Source organism: Mustela putorius, unplaced genomic scaffold, assembly GCF_011764305.1.
Source record: "Mustela putorius furo isolate JIRA1106 unplaced genomic scaffold, ASM1176430v1.1 tig00003847_pilon_pilon_pilon, whole genome shotgun sequence".
Classification (NCBI taxonomy): Eukaryota; Metazoa; Chordata; class Mammalia; order Carnivora; family Mustelidae; genus Mustela; species Mustela putorius.
Genome location: NW_025422000.1, coordinates 203,155 through 221,066, shown reverse-complemented (window position 1 = coordinate 221,066; position 17,912 = coordinate 203,155).

The window sequence follows — 17,912 nt, the reverse complement described above, 5'->3', positions numbered from 1 at the left end:
AGCATCTCAGTATTTCTCTCCATTTTAGCAGTGATTTGTGACTTTTGTTTGTAAAATGAGAAGAAATGGTTGCTTGCCCTGTAGTGTCAAGGCAGTGTTTAAAAAAGCTATGTGAGCTTCTTCTGACAAGAATAAAGCCAACCCTCTTTTGCCCAGAGTGAATTCAGAAGTAGTAGTAGGCTGAGGGACCTCTAAAAACATGGGCCAAAACAGAAATAAACCAATACTAGGGCAAACACCTAAAGGGGAGCCAAGCTCTGGGGGAAATAAATAAGTACTTTAACTTGACATCGGAAAATTTTAAAACAAGGTGATTTTAAAAAATAGTTTTTTAGGATTATCATTTAGTGTTTTCAAATGCATTTTTAAAGTTTATGTCAAAGATCTAATATCCCATTGAAAAGAAAGCTTATGCATAGGTTATTTGAAATAATGTTCTGAGGAACACTATTCTCACAAGAATCCACTAGAGGGCAGTATATAGCAAGCGTTATGGCTGAATGCCTGGAATAGTGATTTGTTTCAGAGAACATAATCTGAATATCATATTACAGCTTAGTTTTTTAAAAAGACATACAGTTCTACTGTCTGTTTTAAAGTTTAAAAAGATTTCCCACATTAGGTGCCTAGATAAGTCTGTGTATTTCCATCTGGTGTGAAGAATGATGGGGCTGATTATATGTTGAAGCATTTCTGTCTTCCTGACAAATCAAAACGTGAATTCGTTTCTGTACTTAGTTGAGCAGTGATGCATTTCAATCTGGCTAGACTTTGATTTATACTCTCTACCTGAGGAAAGAAACCAGGTTTCCAGAGACAGCTGTCATTAATTGCAGTTAGGTCACACTGCCTCACACACCTTGACCCCAGAACATAGAGTGCAGTGGTCTTGATCTATCAGCTGCCTGTGTAGCACACGCTTCCTTGAAGAAATGTATTTAATTTGATTTCTGAGAGTAAATGACACATCTGTGAGACAGGGTTAGAATTCTAATTGCTCATTTAACCATAAAGAAATATTACAGTTGATGAAACTAGGCATCTTTTGCTTATAATAATACCTGCCTCCTCACCCATAGTTCCTTCCTTCCTCCCAAAGGCCACCCATTCACCATCTTCCATTAACTTACTCAATATTGATTGTTTTAAGCTACTTTGTTGTGGTAATTTGTTATAGAAGCAAAAGGAAACTAATACACCCATCAAACTTGGTCAGCTTTGACCATTACAAGAAGGAAAAAAAAAAATCCAGCACACTTTCCAAAGCTATCTGTATTCATTTGAGTTTTGTCCTACATTTTTCTCTTATTCTGGAAAGTCATTTTACCTTAAGGCAAAACTACGCTCATTTCCTTAACACGAACACATCCCATAGTATATAGTATCTCAAAGTAGCAAAAATGAACATGTTAACGGACCCAATTACATACTCTCTCTATATCATAGACATAAGAGGCAAAATTATAAATAAAACTGTGCTTAGTAATTAATGTTTCAGTATTCTGTCTTACTTAGAAATGATCTAGGCATCTAGTAAATATTGATTGATTAACTCAATTTAATATCAATACAAGGGTTTAAGTTACTTAAAAATCTTAGAAATTATCTTCAAGTTGACATATTATAAAACATAGATACTATTTTTAATTAGGAGTCTGCCTAAGGTGATGTTTGACTACTCTAGGCAAGTTGATAGGAAAGACAAAGTGCTTCCTCCTTTGCTACTGGTGGGAAGTTAAAACCATGCCAAGTCCCTGCAGGCACATAGGAAACTTCACTCCAGCCCCTCCCCCAACCACCATAAAAGACTCATGCCAGTCTCCTTTTTCTCTTTCAGGACACTTTGGATCTGTTTGGCAGGCCTGCCCTGCTCTCTCCAGAAAGCCCCCTTATGTGAGTAATATTCCTTCCTTCTTGGTGTTCCTGTAGCAACATCAGTCTCCAGTCTGAACCACATTTTGGGTGGATGTCCGTCTTTTCTTTGCAAGAGTGTCTAAAACACTGTTGAAATAAAATTTGTCAAAATTACGATCCAATTTTGGTTAAGAATATTCATATTTTTCATAATCTTAAATATTTAGTAGTAGAAGTCATATCTTTTTTTTAATTGTTAATGTGTATATGTTTAGGAAAACCTTATCAAAATAGAAATAAGACACTATGCATATTTACTTAACTTTGATCTAATAGAAAATAGGTAGCTGCTTTTCATTAAATCAAAACAAATCTTATTTGCCAAGGATTTACCTAAATTATGTACACTTGAATTCTTAAAACATTTCTGGGTTCATTTCTATAAGGATACCTCTTTTTTTAACTTTGGAAATCTATGACGTTTAATTTCCTTAGTATCTGGAAATCTTAGAATTATTCAGCTTGCTTAAGTGCTTTTTATCACTAAGTCAATCAGAGTAGGGCTCCTATAAGAGATTTTATGATTTAATTTATTAATACCATGAAGGGTAGGAAAATATTATACACTTACACAATGAGATGTAAAGACCTTTCTGAGTTACAAATATATAAACATACAAACAGACACAAATGGAAAGCTTATAACTTTATTGTAAAAAATTCAGCCATGAGTCAAGCATAAACACAGAAACAAAATATCACTGGTCTAAATAGGGTTTTAATAGTAGTGGGTACAAATTCTTAGCTGTTTTTAGCTCAAGACAGGGAAAAAGATAAACAGAAAAGACTAACACCAGATTGGTGGTTGTCTTTCAGCCAAAAAAATAAGATCTCTATAAACCACTGATACATTTACAGGAATCACAAAAAATGATCAGACCATGAAACCAGAAGAATCTGGCACCATATATGAAGCAAGTACTCAAAAGATATCAAATCAAATCTTTATCATGCTATGAATGGGACAGGAGTCCAGAACACAGGATTAGGAACTGAGCTCGCTTTTGGGGTCCCTGGATCATCACACAGGAATGAAGCACAAGAGCTCTGAAGGGGGTCTCATTATCTGGTAGGAGTAAACAGGATCTTGAGGCAGGAACAAATACTATCTGAAATAGCACCAAATCCTGAAAGACAAAATGTTCCAGATAGTTATGGAAATAATTTTATTCAAGCCATTGCAGCAGAGAGAACATTCATTATGATAAATATCTTAAAGATGGACAAAATTGGAGATTTTAAAAAACACGAGAGTCCTTCAGGAAGAGTCTTAATTCAGAGTATGAAGGGGCATGGTGGTCTTTTGCAGTTAGCTGGTTAGCTGCTTAACCCTTTTGTCACTTCTCAAAGAATTACAAAGGGATAGGGAGATTTCTCACCTGTTGGCTGCTCTCAGAAGCACAGGGCTCAGATTAAGTTCAACCTTGTTACTTTATCCTAAATCCTTTGCTTCATCACCTCTTTGACCATGGAACTCTGATACACAAAGACAGATGGCATGATCCCTAGGAGGGTTTTGGCTTGTAAAACATCAGATACTATATAGACATTTTGTATCATTCAAAACTATTTATTATGTACTACATGATTAGGTATTTGAAGACTTTTTGAAAAGAAAAACATATTTGTTGCTTATAAAAATTTTAGAGTCAGCATGGAGAGCAAATTACTAAACAGCAAATTATCTTTTAATTTGGTTTTCATTGAATTTGCAGGGTAGAGAATTGAAGAGATTTTAAGAGCAAGTAAACATGTTCTAGATGCATCTACTATGACTGAGGGATAACGCTGCTTAGACTTCCTGGGAATCTACTTAAAATGGGCAATTTTAGCTTTCTCTCAAGAGGAGCTTCATGAAAGGAAGGGCAGAGGAAAACTTTGTTCAGTATCTGTGAAAACATCAGGGACTGAGGGAGATTAGATATTATGCATGACAGTTTGACAAATATTGAACAAGTTGGATTGCACCAGGGTGGCCCCTGGCATTTCCGTCCACAGAGTAGCAGAAACAACTCAGCAAACTGATAGAAACCATAGAATTCTGCAGAGCAGTGTTTCTGCAGAAACCTCATAATTCAAGATGTAGAAGTTTCCAGAAATGTTCCATATGTGAGGAAAATGGGTATTCTTCAATTTTTGTTTAGGGTTCTATGTATGTCCATTAGATCAAGCTGGTTAATCCTGACATTCATGATTATTTTTACCTATTTTAAAAATCTACTTATTCACTATCATATGATCTACCTGATATAAGGAAGTTGAGAAGCAACATGGGGAGCTTGGGGGGTAGGAAAAGAAGAAATGAAACAAGATGGGATTGGGAGGGAGACAAACCATAAAAGACTCTTAATCTCACAAAACAAACAGGGTTGCTGGGGGAGGGGGGTAGGGAGAAGGTGGTTGGGTTATGGACATTGTGGAGGCTATGTGCTATGGTGAGTGCTGTGAAGTGTGTAAACCTGGCGATTCACAGACCTGTACCCCTGGAGCTAATAATACATTATATGTTAAAAAAAAAAAATCTAATTGTTCTATCCATTATGGGATGTGTGCCAAAAATCTTTTCTGTAATGGTTAATTTGCCCATTTTATTTTTTCTCCTAGTTTATCTTGTTCATTGGAGTCTATTTCCTCCAGAATCCTGACCTTAAGTCAATGACCTTTGATCCAGCTCCCTCCTCTACAAAGGCCCAAGACTTTGTCCTCAGCCACACTTGTGCCCTGAAGCTCCAGGTTTCAAGGTGGAGGTTGCTCCTAAGCATCTCACAGAGTTGGTGCTCATTCTCTTCCCTCATCTCATGTTTCTGCTTTATCCCTCATCTATGTTTTCTTTCCCCCCACATACCTCACAAAAATTCCTTATTTAATATTCCAAAAGAATTTTAAAAATATATTTTATTAAGTGTTTTTAGAAGTTATATCTAGAAGGTAAAAATTCCAGTTATAAAATATATTGGAATAACAAATAAGAAAAGCAATTTCACAAACTTTTAAAAAATAGTATAGAAATACTATTCAAAAGCTATTTCTTTGTATTTATTAACATTTTACTGCACTTACTATGCACTTACTATGCATCACACTCTGCTAAGCACTTTGCATACATTATCTAATTCAATCCTTGTAACAACTCCATGAAATAGGTATTATTATTACAACTATTATCACCCCATTTTACACCTTAGAAAAATGAAGTTCATAAATATTAAGTAACATACTACAAATCATAACATATAAGCGTCAGAGATGCATCTGAACCCTGGACTCTCTGACTATAAAATCCATGTTTTTAACCATATTTTTGTAAAATTTCATACATAATAGAATGAGTGGGCTGTGCTACATCCAAGTAGTCATCATAACATTAAAGAAGGTTATTTGAGTCAGAAGGTTATTACATTTTTAAATTTCAAAATTCTAAGTTCTATTTTTCTCTGAACTCTATTCATATCGAAGACTTCACTGGAGTCTGGCAAGCTCCCATCAACTTCATATCTGCCTTATCTGTTCTTTTGGTCTTTTTGAAACTCTTACCCTTAAAGCATGCTAAGTGACAGGTAAATAGGTAAGAAAAAGAAAAAGAAAGAGATGACAAATCAGACAGAATTTTAGATGACAATTAGCAACTCATGCTTGAGATCCTCTCCTTAGCATATCATTTTTTTAAAAGATTTTGTATTTATTGGGGTGCCCGGGTGGTTCAGTGGGTTAAGTTTCTGTCTTCAACCCAGGTCATGAACTGAGGGTCCTGGGATTGAGCCCCAGTCAGGTTTTCTTCTTAGCAGGGAGTCTGCTTCCCCTCCTCTCTCTGCCTTCCTCTCTGCCTACTAGTGATCTCTGCCTGTCAAATAAATAAATAAATATATTTTTAAAAAATATTTATTTGAGAGAGAGAGAGAGAGAGAGAGCATGAGAAGGGAGGAGGTCAGAGGTGAAGCAGATTCTGCATGGAGTTGGGAGCCTGATGTGGGACTGGATCCCGGGACTCCAGGATCATGACCTGAGCTGAAGGCAATCGCTAAACCAACTGACCAACCCAGGCACCCCAGAAAGATCCATATTATTGTCAAAAGGACTCACTGAGCATCAAGAAGAATGAATAATAATTTAAAAAGGATCCACACTCAGTTCTACTCTTGCGTATTTCCAATACCTTAAGGATAACGCTAACTACTAAAAGGACTAGGGAGCAAAAGGCAGGTTATTTACACTATAATGTGATGCCAATCAGCACCAAATTTGTCATCATTGTCACTAGATTCTAAAGAAAATGGAGCAGTACCTTCAAAGTGAGATCTGTTGATGAGAACCAACAATACTAGAACAGTAATGATGTCATACAAGTTCCAAGGAAAAATTACTTTAATACTATTTTACCCTAACCACATCGCCAATTAAGAATGAGGGGCACAAAGCAAAGGGGCACGTGCACCCGAATGTTTATAGCAGCAATGTCCACAATAGCCAAACTATGGAAAGAACCTAGATGTCCATCAACAGATGAATGGATCAAGAAGATGTGGTATATATACACAATGGAATACTATGCAGCCATCAAAAGAAATGAAATCTTGCCATTTGCGACAACATGGATGGAACTAGAGCGTATCATGCTTAGCGAAATAAGTCAAGCAGAGAAAGACAGCTATCATATGATCTCCCTGATATGAGGAAGTGGTGATGCAACATGGGGGCTTAAGTGGGTACGAGAAGAATAAATGAAAGAAGATGGGATTGGGAGGGAGACAAAACATAAGTGACTCTTAATCTCACAAAACAAACTGAGGGTTGCTGGGGGGAGGGGGTTTGGGAGAAGGGGGTGGGATTATGGACATTGGGGAGGGTATGTGCTTTGGTGAGTGCTGTGAAGTGTGTAAACCTGGCGATTCACAGACCTGTACCCCTGGGGATAAAAATATATGTTTATAAAAAATAAAAAATTATTAAAAAAAAAAAAAAGAATGAGGGCAGAGTTCAGCTGCAGCAACTTCTTCCTAGGAACATCGCCAAAGGCAAGGGAAGCAAGGGCAAAAATGAACTATTGGGATTTCACCAAGATCAAAAGCTTTTGCACAGCAAAGCAAACAGTTAACAAAACCAAAAGACAACTGACAGAATGGGAGAAGATATTTGCAAACGACATATCAGATAAAGGGCTAGTATCCAAAATATATAAAGAGCTTAGCAAACTCAACACCCAAAGAACAAATAATCAAATCAAGAAATGGACAAAGGCCATGAACAGACATTTCTGCAAAGGAGCCATCCAGATGGTGAACAGACACATGAAAAAGTGCTCCAGATCACTCGGCATCAGGGAAATACAAGTCAAAACCACAATGAGATACCACCGCACACCAGTCAGAATGACTAAAATTAACAAGTCAGGAAATGACAGATGCTGGTGAGGATGCAGAGAAAAGGGAACCCTCCTACACTGTTGGTGGGAATGCAAGCTGGTGCAACCACTCTGGAAAACAGCATGGAGGTTCCTCAAAAAGTTGAAAATAGAGCTACCCTATAACCCAGCAATCACACTACTGGGTATTTGCCCTAAAGATACAAGTGTAGTGGTATGAAGGGGCACATGCACCTGAATGTTTATAGCAGCAATGTCCACAATAGCCAAACTATGGAAAGAGCCTAGATGTCCATAAACAGATGAATGGATAAAGAAGATGTGCAATGGAATTCTATGCAGCCATCAAAAGAAATGAAATCTTGCCATTTGCAATGATGTGGATGGAACTAGAGGGTATCATGCTTAGCGAAATAAGTCAGTCAGAGGAGGACAACTATCATATGATCTCCCTGATATGAGGAAGTGGAGATGCAACGTGGAGGGTTTGGGGGGGTAGGAAAAGAATAAATGAAACAAGATGGGCTTGGGAGGGAGACAAACCATGAGGGACTCTTAATCTCACAAAACAAACTGAGGGTTGCCCGGGGGAGAGGGTTGTGGGGAGAGAGTGGTGAGGTTATGGACATTGCAGAGCGTATGTGCTATGGTGAGTGCTGTGAAGTGTGTAAACCTGGTGATTCACAGACCTGTACACCTGGGGCTAATAATACATTATATGTTTATTAAAAATTATTTTAAAAAAGAATGAGGGCAGAATGAAAACAGCTTTAGATTTGGAATATCTCATAAATTTGTTACTGACACAACTACTTTAAGAAAAGTATTGGAAAAATGAAAAAACAAGTACATGAAAAAGAAAGACAAGGGACCCAAAATAGTGGGGATAATCCAGAAGTACAAGAAAAGGGATTCTAGAATGATGAATGGATACTATGCAAAAATCTGGAAATTGTTGATTCAAATTCAAATGGAAAAGTTTTTAAGATGTCTTCAAGAAGAGAATTAATTATATTTGACAAAAATTGTATGATTAAAACACTTGATGGTCCTTACGATAAAGAGAAGTCATGTGATACCAATAATACAATAGTAACAGCAACAGCATCATGAATCAATTCCTTGAGCCTCTTTCTTGAAAGAAGGCCTCTTCCCTTACACTTTCCCTTCCCTTCTCTCTCCGTGCTTCCTCTCTCTCTCTCCTGCATTCCCTCCCTCCTTCCCTCCTTCCTTCCTATTATGTTATAGGGGGAAGAGAAAGGAGATGTTTCTTTTCAATTATTAATTTATATTCAAATATAACCGAGAAAGTTATATTTTCATCTTAAATTAGACTTTAGACAGTTGTTGCATCTAATTCTTTTCATCATGCCTTTAGAAGTCCCTTTGCATTTTGAACAAGCTACCCCTTGATCTCAATTACTCCTTGAAATACTTCGAGAAAGCACTCTAGTATCTCTTTGCCTTTATATTCCTTCTCTATCCATGGAAAGGACCCCTTGACCACTGGTTCCAGACTCTGTGGCTGATTTGTCCTTTTTTCTTCAATATTCAAATGTTTTAGCATTGATTCGACCCCACTCTGACATTGTGTCTTAATTTTCATAGTTGAGCATTAACCAACTTTCCACTTTTTTTCCTTCTAGCTCCAGTAACTTGGGCCCTGTTCCTCTTGCTGAGACTCCTGTGTCAAATACTTTCCAAGTGTTCTGGTCACCTTGAATAGGTCCTGCCCCATCAGGCTTCACATATGCCTTGTGGACTACTACTTGGATCTCCACATGTGAATGGTTCCCACATTCACCTTTTGGGTTTAATCATGACAACAATTTTTACTTTCTTCAACCATGCTGATGTCACCTCCCCAACATAGATTTCCATCCATTGGCTGTCATCACATTCTCTGGAATCCAACTATATAAAATTCTGAACCTTTTAGAAAGTGGGCCTGGCCACCAAATGGGTATTTCTATCTCCAGACTTGAAATTTTCTGTTTTGTCCAACCTTCTGAAAGAATGCATTCATGCTCTCTATGTTCTTTCCCTTTCCTATAACTGAAACTTGGCTTTCCTGTGGTGATGCCATTGCTTTGTCCCACTTCCATTGTAACTTTTGCCCGACTCAGTGAACAAGGAGTACAGAGTTAAACCTTTGTCTGTACTGATGCATTCATATCAGACTGTTCTTCACCATTATTATTTACACCTACACTTGGAAATGCAAAGTCCTTGTTCTGGCCGTCGTCACCTAAAGCCTGACCTATTGGAATATACCCCAACTGTTTTCTCCATCTTTTATTTTTATTCCTGCACACCAATCCATTCTACCACTCTGCCAAGTTATCTTTCTTAAAAAGAAAAACATTTCTACTGAAAAACTCTGTCTCATTCCAAGTCCACGATGATTTTTCTATCTTTTGGAAGGAACATAAATAATCATTAATAATTCCTTGTCCTGGAGTCAAGGCCCTCTATTGTTTTGAGATAGCCATTGATGCTGACTTAGACCCTCCATCTCTAAAATGTATATTAAAATGACCTTCTATGTAGTCAAGCCATGAGAGACATGGCATGTAAAAGTTGTTTGAAGGCTTTTAATCATTTTAAATGTCACATAAATATTTTGTACCACCAACAATAAAAATAGCCCTGTTCCCAAGGAAACACAGTTGAGAAATGACCTTTCTGCAATACATGGGAGAAACAGATCTTGTTGTTCTTTGATTACAGAGCACACTTCTCATGTTTGTGTCCAGTACATCTCACTGTAGCATCTTGTGAGTATTGTATGACCTGAGGTATAGGATCCCAAAAATTCAGTTAAAAGAGGAGATTGTAGTAAAGAGTACTGAGACCTTCTAAGTAATAAATGCAGTTTAGCTATTATGAAATGAAAAAAAAAAAAATCAAATATGAACAGTTAGTGAAATGAAAAAAGAAATCAAATATGAACAGTTAGTGGCATTGGTAGAAACTTTTTCTTATGCCACATATTTTGTTCTTAATAAATCTGAGCCAGATGTTTATTTATTTGCTACATTGTCATGTAAATGTGAACCTGACTTTTCTAACCAACTCTGTTCATGCTATACTAGGTATCAGTTACTGTGTTTCCTGACCAGTATTGTATTATTATATTAAAGTTGTTTTGCCTGAGAAAAATTTCAATATATGGTCATAAATACCATGATAATCAAGATATAAAACATATCCATCATCTTCCCACCTCCAGCTCCAGGCAAGCACTAACCTTGTTTTAGATTTATTTTTTTTTTAATTTCACATAAATGGAAAAATAAAGAATTTTAATTTTGCTCTCTTGTTTCTAGAAATCATTTTTAAGAAGATTTTGTTTATTCATTCGAGAGAGCACAAAGGGAACGTGAGAGATAAAGAAGCAGACTCCTTGCTAAGCAGGGAGCCAGCCTCATGTGGGACTCAATTCTAGGACCCTGAGAACATGATCCGAGCAGAAAGCAGATGCTTAACCAGCTGAGCCACTCAGGCACCCCTAGAAATCAATTTTTAAATGCTTTAGTTTCTTACATGCATGTCCATGAGTGTGCACACATATAACAAATTTTAATGGTTATTATCTTTAAGCGATGGTAGCATAATAGCAGACATTTCCCATTCCCATTCCTTCACCTTCAGTCATGAGCCCCAGTTCTCATTAGAGCGTCAAGCTATCCACTACTGCAGGCCTTGTGCTCTGGAAGAGGGCTTCACCCATGGTTCCCTGAGTTAGTCATTGCTGAACCTGTGAGGGATTCAAATCCAGGCCCATTTGGAGCCAACTCAAATCTGAAGCTTTGGTTTCAGCCTTCAGGATTGCAATTCTTTCTTTTCCCATAGATTTGGAACTTTAGAATAGTTGGAGTGTAACCATGCTGCAGCCTTCAAGAGGTAGCCCACCTGAGAATGAAGTCAGACTCGTGCATGGCAAAGCCAGAGATGGTGAGACAGAAATCTAGTCTTCATAACATCCTTTGACCTCAAGTCAACTGGTAACTGAAGCTAGTTCAATCCCTCCTGTTTTCAGTTCTAGGAACCAATAGATCCCCCTTTTATTTAAGCAAATTTAACTGGGTGTTCATGTTACATAGAGTACAGATTCTTAACAGTTATAAATTACAGATTTTTTCTTAGTATCTTTCTGTATTTTCTATTTTTCTATGATATACATAATAGTTATAAATAGAATTCCCCCACCATGACCCATAAGGGTTACAAAATTGTTTTTAATTCTCCAAAATAGTATTACCAAATTCTTCCCCTTATTTTTGGTGCTGAAATTTTAGTTAGTCTTCTAATGTTATATCTGAATCTTATTTTGCAGATAAGGAATATATTTCCTTAAAGAAATACTTATTTCTAAATCTTGTTTAATCTATTTTAGTAACTGACAATACCTAAAATGGTTTCAGAATAATCTTCTTATTTTCTCTGAAGCTAACATATTTAAGAAAACCTTGTTTTCCTTAGCTATGTCAATGTATTATGGGCTACATTTATCATTCCATGCAGATTTCCATCCCAGAATATGACACATATTTTTTTTAAATAACTCTTCATAAGTAGTTGTATGAATATTTCCAATATGAAGCACTATATTTAACAAAAACTCTCACAGAATAGTTTTGATTATTGCATATTTGATGATAAACAGTTTGATATCCTTGATCTTCTCTAGTTAAAATTCGCTGGAATTAGAGAAGTTGAAACACGGGGGTAGGATGGAGGAGAGAACTAGGTGTCATCTTTAAATAAGAGGAGTCAGAACTCTACATGGGAATCTGGAAACAATAAATTATGTATTGTCTTAGTACTTTCAGGCTGCTATAATAAACTGCCATAGACTGGGTGGCTTATAAAAAACAGAATTTACTTCTCATCCTTCTGGAAGCTGGGAAATCCAAGATCAAGGCACTAGCATATCTGGTGAAGATCTGCTTCCTAGTTTGTAGACAGCTGTTTTGTCTCCGTGTTCTCACATGATGGAAGGCCAGAGAGCTCTCTGGAGTCTCTTCTATATGAGTACTAATTCCACTCATGTGGACTCCACTCTCATGACCTAGGCACCTCGCAACACCTTGCCTCCAAATGCCAGCACGTTGGGGATTAGATTTCAACATATGAATTTGTGGGAGAACACACACATTCAGTATATAGTATGTTATGTTTCAGGAATTTGTTTTAGGCACAAAATATATATAGACGAAAAATGTCTTTCCACTCTCAAGGACCTTAGCTATTTAGTAAGTGTCAACAATTTGCATGATTCTACTTAGCTCATTCATGTGGGAGAACAGTTAAGGCTTTAGGCGAAAAGCAAGAAAAACTGGTTCTGAATGGAAAATGATAACTTTTGGAAGGATCTGGCATGGCTCACCAAATAAAACAGCTGCTGAAGAACTAGCCTGGAAAGTATAGGAAGATGGGATGCTCTGGGCATCCCATAGCAGGGACTAATCTATAACTTTGATAAATCAGCTCCATAATTTATACCTCTCTTTGTCTCTCTCCTAAAAATGTAAAGTCCTAGGAAATAAATAGTCAAGCTAAGAAGGACAAATCATTTTGTCTTGATAAATTCATCAATTCTTCTTTTACCAGAATAATGGTGATAATAGATGCTAGGCAGCAAAAACCATAATATTTACCACCTTCAGTTAGGCTTTAGCAGTGGATATAAAACTTGGCTACTCAAAGCCTCTATTCATGAGATGAATAGTTCATGTTTTAGGGTAACTCCTTATTAATATCTCCTATCTTGTGAAATAATTCTGTAAAGTACTCAGCACGATATTGGTCATATATTAAGCCATCAATAAATGATGGCAGTGACTAAAGCTTTTGTCATTCCAAAGTTATGGCTTTTATATTTCCTTAAAATATTTTAGAATTTTGTCCTGGAAAAAGGCCACTCCTTTAGAATACAGTGGCATGACATGAGGATAGTGGCATGACAATCACTGTACTAGTACATTTTGGAATCAGTCTGGACAAGGAGAAAAATTGACTTTTGACCTGGAATGAGACCTGAACAAGAAGTAGAGCAAATGCTGAAGAACTAACCTGGCTGGTCTTTAGGGTTTGGGCCTAGATGTGTATCCTGGTGGTCCAGGAATAGGATTCAGGGTTTAAGGAAGCATACCTGTCCTCATATACCATTTATGGCAAATGATCTTTTGGTTCTGATGTGTAACTCTGTTGTAATAGAGTTAAACATCTATGCAGTTGCCATGGCGTCATTTTTTTGCCCCTTGACTTCAGGTCATGTGACGTTCTCTGACCAACGTAATGTTCAATGTTAAAGAGAGGAGGCTTGAAATATGCTTGTACTTTAAGGCTTCTTATTCTTCTGCCATTCTCATGAGAATAGAATGAATCACATGGCCCCAGAAAAGACCCATAGAACAGAGCCACCCATGCTAAATCTCAGATACATTACTGAGAAACAGATGCTTATTGTAAAGTGTCAAAGAATTTTATGGTAGCTGGTAAGCAGAATTATTGTGGCAACAGCTGACAGATAGGTTATTTAAAAAATTCTTTATATATAGTTGGGAGATGAATGATTAGAGGATGTGCAATGACCTCCAGCACAGATCACTAGGAACCCCAAAACTGTCAATGAATCAAAATTTGATGGACATATTTTCAGACATTGTTGTTATAAAATCTCTGTACTTCACTGAAATAGTGTTCATCATTTTATAATGTAGAGTTCTCAAAAAATATTTATGACAATGAGGTTAAAGAGGTTCTTTTTTCAAAATAATGCAGCTCCATCAATTAATGAAAAAAATAAAAATTTTAAGTTGAATTTAATTAGCATTCTTTTAAGTGCCCATGAACATTAGAAAAGGATAATGACATTTGAAAGCTATTTTCAATTTGAAGAAGTTAATTGTTTCATGTCTGAACAGAGAAAGGGACAAAGCAAAAGATCTGCTCAACAGAGTATGTAGAAGGCAAGTTCTATTTTTAATGCTTACGAAATAGAAGAAATGGTCAATTAAGTGAATAACATTAAGCAATAAAAAACAAATTTTTTACTATTATAAGATTGTTATAATATGCCTTCAATATATCCTACTGGTGTATTTCTTTTATTCTTTTGTAAAGATGTCATGCAAACTTTGGTTTTTGTTTTGTTTTGTTTTAAAGATTTTATTGTATTTATTTGACAGACAGAGATCACAAGTAGGCAGAGAGGTAGGCAGAGACAGAGGAGGAAGCAGGCTCCCAGCTGAGCAGACAGCCTGACATGGGATTTGATCCCAGGACCCTGGGATCATGACCTGAGTAGAAGGCAGAGGCTTTAACACATTGAGCCAACCAGGCACCCCGCAAACTTTGCAAATAAGAAGTTATTTTCAAGGAGTGTTTTTTTTTTTTTCTCTAGACTTTTGTATAGGTGACTTGTAAAAGATCACAGTGTTAGTCAGAGTGTTCCCAGAAGCAGAGTTTTTAAAAGATCAAAATATGTTCAACTAATCCATAAGACAAAGGTAAAGCCTTTGGGTCAAAAGCTATTTATGCCATAGATAAAGTGAAAAAAATCTAAATTTTTTAAGTAACCTAAGTAAACATTAAAGTCCCATCTATTAGGAAAAATATAAAAGTAAAGTTGAGTATGAGTAATGGGAGTAGTTACTACTACCTGTTTCAGGTGCCTATTTTTGTAAGCGAGCTACCCCAAAATTAGTGTCCTGCAACAAGAATCATTTATTGTTATGATCTCTCATAGATCCTAGGATAGACTGGACTCAGTTAAGCATTTTTCACTGAGGATGTCTCCTGTAGTATAGGCAGAGAGTGGCTGGACTAGAGACATCCTGATGGCTTCATAGCTCAAATGTCTGATGCATGGGCTGAGCACAGTCAAAAAGCACACCCATAGGCATGGATTTCAACCTCTATTTCCTCCCTCCCTGTCCTGCCAAGTAGCATTATAACCAATATTGACAAGTGCTTGTTTTGCAAACCTCCAGAGTGGTCATCTTATTTTAAGTCAATAAGTATATACATATATAGGAGACTGGGAAGGTAGTGGAGTAGGAGGAACCTAAGCTTGCCTTGTCCCACAGACACAACCAGACAACACTCACATCAGGTTAATAACCCAGAAAACTACCCAAAGACTGGCAAGGAGAGGCCACCTTGAAGAAGGTAGGAAAGGTGGAGAGGTGATTTGAAGCCTAAACAGGCCATGGCTACTTGTGGAGAGAAAGGAGCCAGGGGTGCTGAGAAGGGTGAGAAAGGGACTGTCACACAGAGGAAACTGCAAGGGTAAGACAAACCCCCTAACATTTGGCTTTGAAGGTGAGAGGGGACACGTTTCCCTAGTTCTTAACAACAAGCAGCCTTAAAGCTTGGCCTGGTTAGTACCTGGATAGAATTCTAAACTTCAGTAAGCTCAGCTCTAGGAGAGCCCTGAGAATGTTAAGAAGTTGAGTCCCCAGCCTTAAAGAGATAGCATGCCAAGCAACCTTAGCAGATAGAACATAGAACCAGCAATTTGAAAAACCATCAGGGAAAGACTGGAGGGAGAGTGATTTACTCATCACAGGGCATGTCCTAGAGAAATCAGATCAGTGACCTGGAGAACAGAGTAAAGAAAATAATGAATTGGGGTGACAGAGAGAAAAAAAATAACCAAAAAAAAAAAAAAAAAAAAAAAGAAAAAGAAAAAAGAAAAGAAAAGAAACTAAGGCAATTTAGTGATACATTCAGCATAATAACAGTCATAGTATAGGGATCCCAAAAGAACAGAGAGGAAAGTGAGGAAAGTGGGCAGAAAAATTATTTGAAGAAATAATAGCTGAAAACTGCCCTGAATCTGGGATGGGAACAAATATCCAGATCCAGGAAGCACATAGAAACCCAATGAAATCAACCCAAGGAGGTCTACACCAAGACATATATTAATTAAAATGGCCAAAGGAGAATTTTAAAAGCAGCAAGAGAAAAGAAAACAGTTACATACAAGGAAATCCCATAAGGTTATCAGCTGATTTTTTCAACAGAAACTTTGCAGGCCAAATGGGAGTGTCATGATATATTAAATGTGCTAACAAAAAACTGTGCAAACAAGAATACTCTATACATCAGGGTTATCCTTCAGAATAAAAGGGGAAATAAAAAGTTTCACAGACAAAAAAGAAATGAGAGGAATTCATCACCACCAAAGAATTCCTACAAAAAAATGGTACCAGAGACTCTGAATGGAAAGGAAAGACCATAAGGAGTAAGAAAAGTAGAAAGCAGAAAGTGGTAAAATTAAGAATAATTACAAAAAATCAGTCAAGGGATTCACAAAATAAAAAGATGTAAATTATGACACTATATGCATAAAACTTGGGAAGGAGAGGAGAAAAAATGGGTTCAAACATAAGTAGCTATCAACTTAGTATGGACTGGTATATGCAGACATTGTATACAAATCTAATAATAACCACAAATAAAAATCTGGTAATAGATATGCAAAAAAATGGAGTAAGGAATCTAAGTTTATCACTAAGTCAGCAAACAGTGAGAGAAGAGAGCAAGAGAAGAATGGAAGAGAGAACTACACAAACAACCATAAAACAAGTAACAAAATGGCAGTAAGTACATACCTACAAATAATTCCTTTGAGTATAAATAAACTTAATGCTCCAATCCAAAGACATAAGGTGATATCATGGATGACAAAGCAAAAACCATCTATATGCTGTCTAGAAGCATCTCATTTCTGAACACCTGCAGACTGACCGTGAAGAAAAGGAAAGCATTTATCATGAAAATGAAAATGAAATAAAAGCAGAGTAGCAAGACTTATATCAGGCAAAATAAACTTTTTTTAAAATTTAAATTCAATTAGCCAACATATAGTACATCATTAGTTTCAGATGTAGTGTTCAATAATTCATCATATAAAACCCAGTGCTCATCACCACACATGCCCTCCTTAATACCTCCTTAATGCCTGTCACCCAATTACCTCATCCCCTCACCCACCACCCCTCCAGCAACCCTCAGTTTGTTTCCTATAGTTACAAGTCTCTCGTGGTTTTCCTCCCTCTCTGATGACTTCTCCTTCAACTTTTCCTCTGTTCCCTTATGATCCTCTGTGATGTTTCTTTTATTCCGCATATGAGTGAAACTATATGATAACTGTCTTTCTCTGATTATAATAACTCCAGTTCCATCCACATCAATATAAATCATTAAGTAATGACAGTTGGGTAATATTCCATTATATATATATATACCACACCTTTTTTTATACATTCATCTGTCAATTGACATCATGCTCTTTTCACAGTTTAGCTATCATGGACACTGCTCCTGTAAACACTGGTGCACGTGCCCCTTTGGATCAATACATTTGCATCCTTGGGGTAAATACCTAGTAGTACAATTTCTGGGTTGTAGCATAGCTCTATTTTCAACTTTGTGAGGAAACTCCATAATATTTCCCAGAGTAGCTGTACCAGTTTGCATTCCCACCAACAGTATAATAGGGTTCCCCTTTCTTCACAACCTCGCCAACATTTGTTGTTTCCTGTCTTGTTGATTTTAGCCATTCTGACTGGTGTGAGGTGGTATCTCATTGTGCTTTGATTTGTATTTCCCTCATGCCATGTGA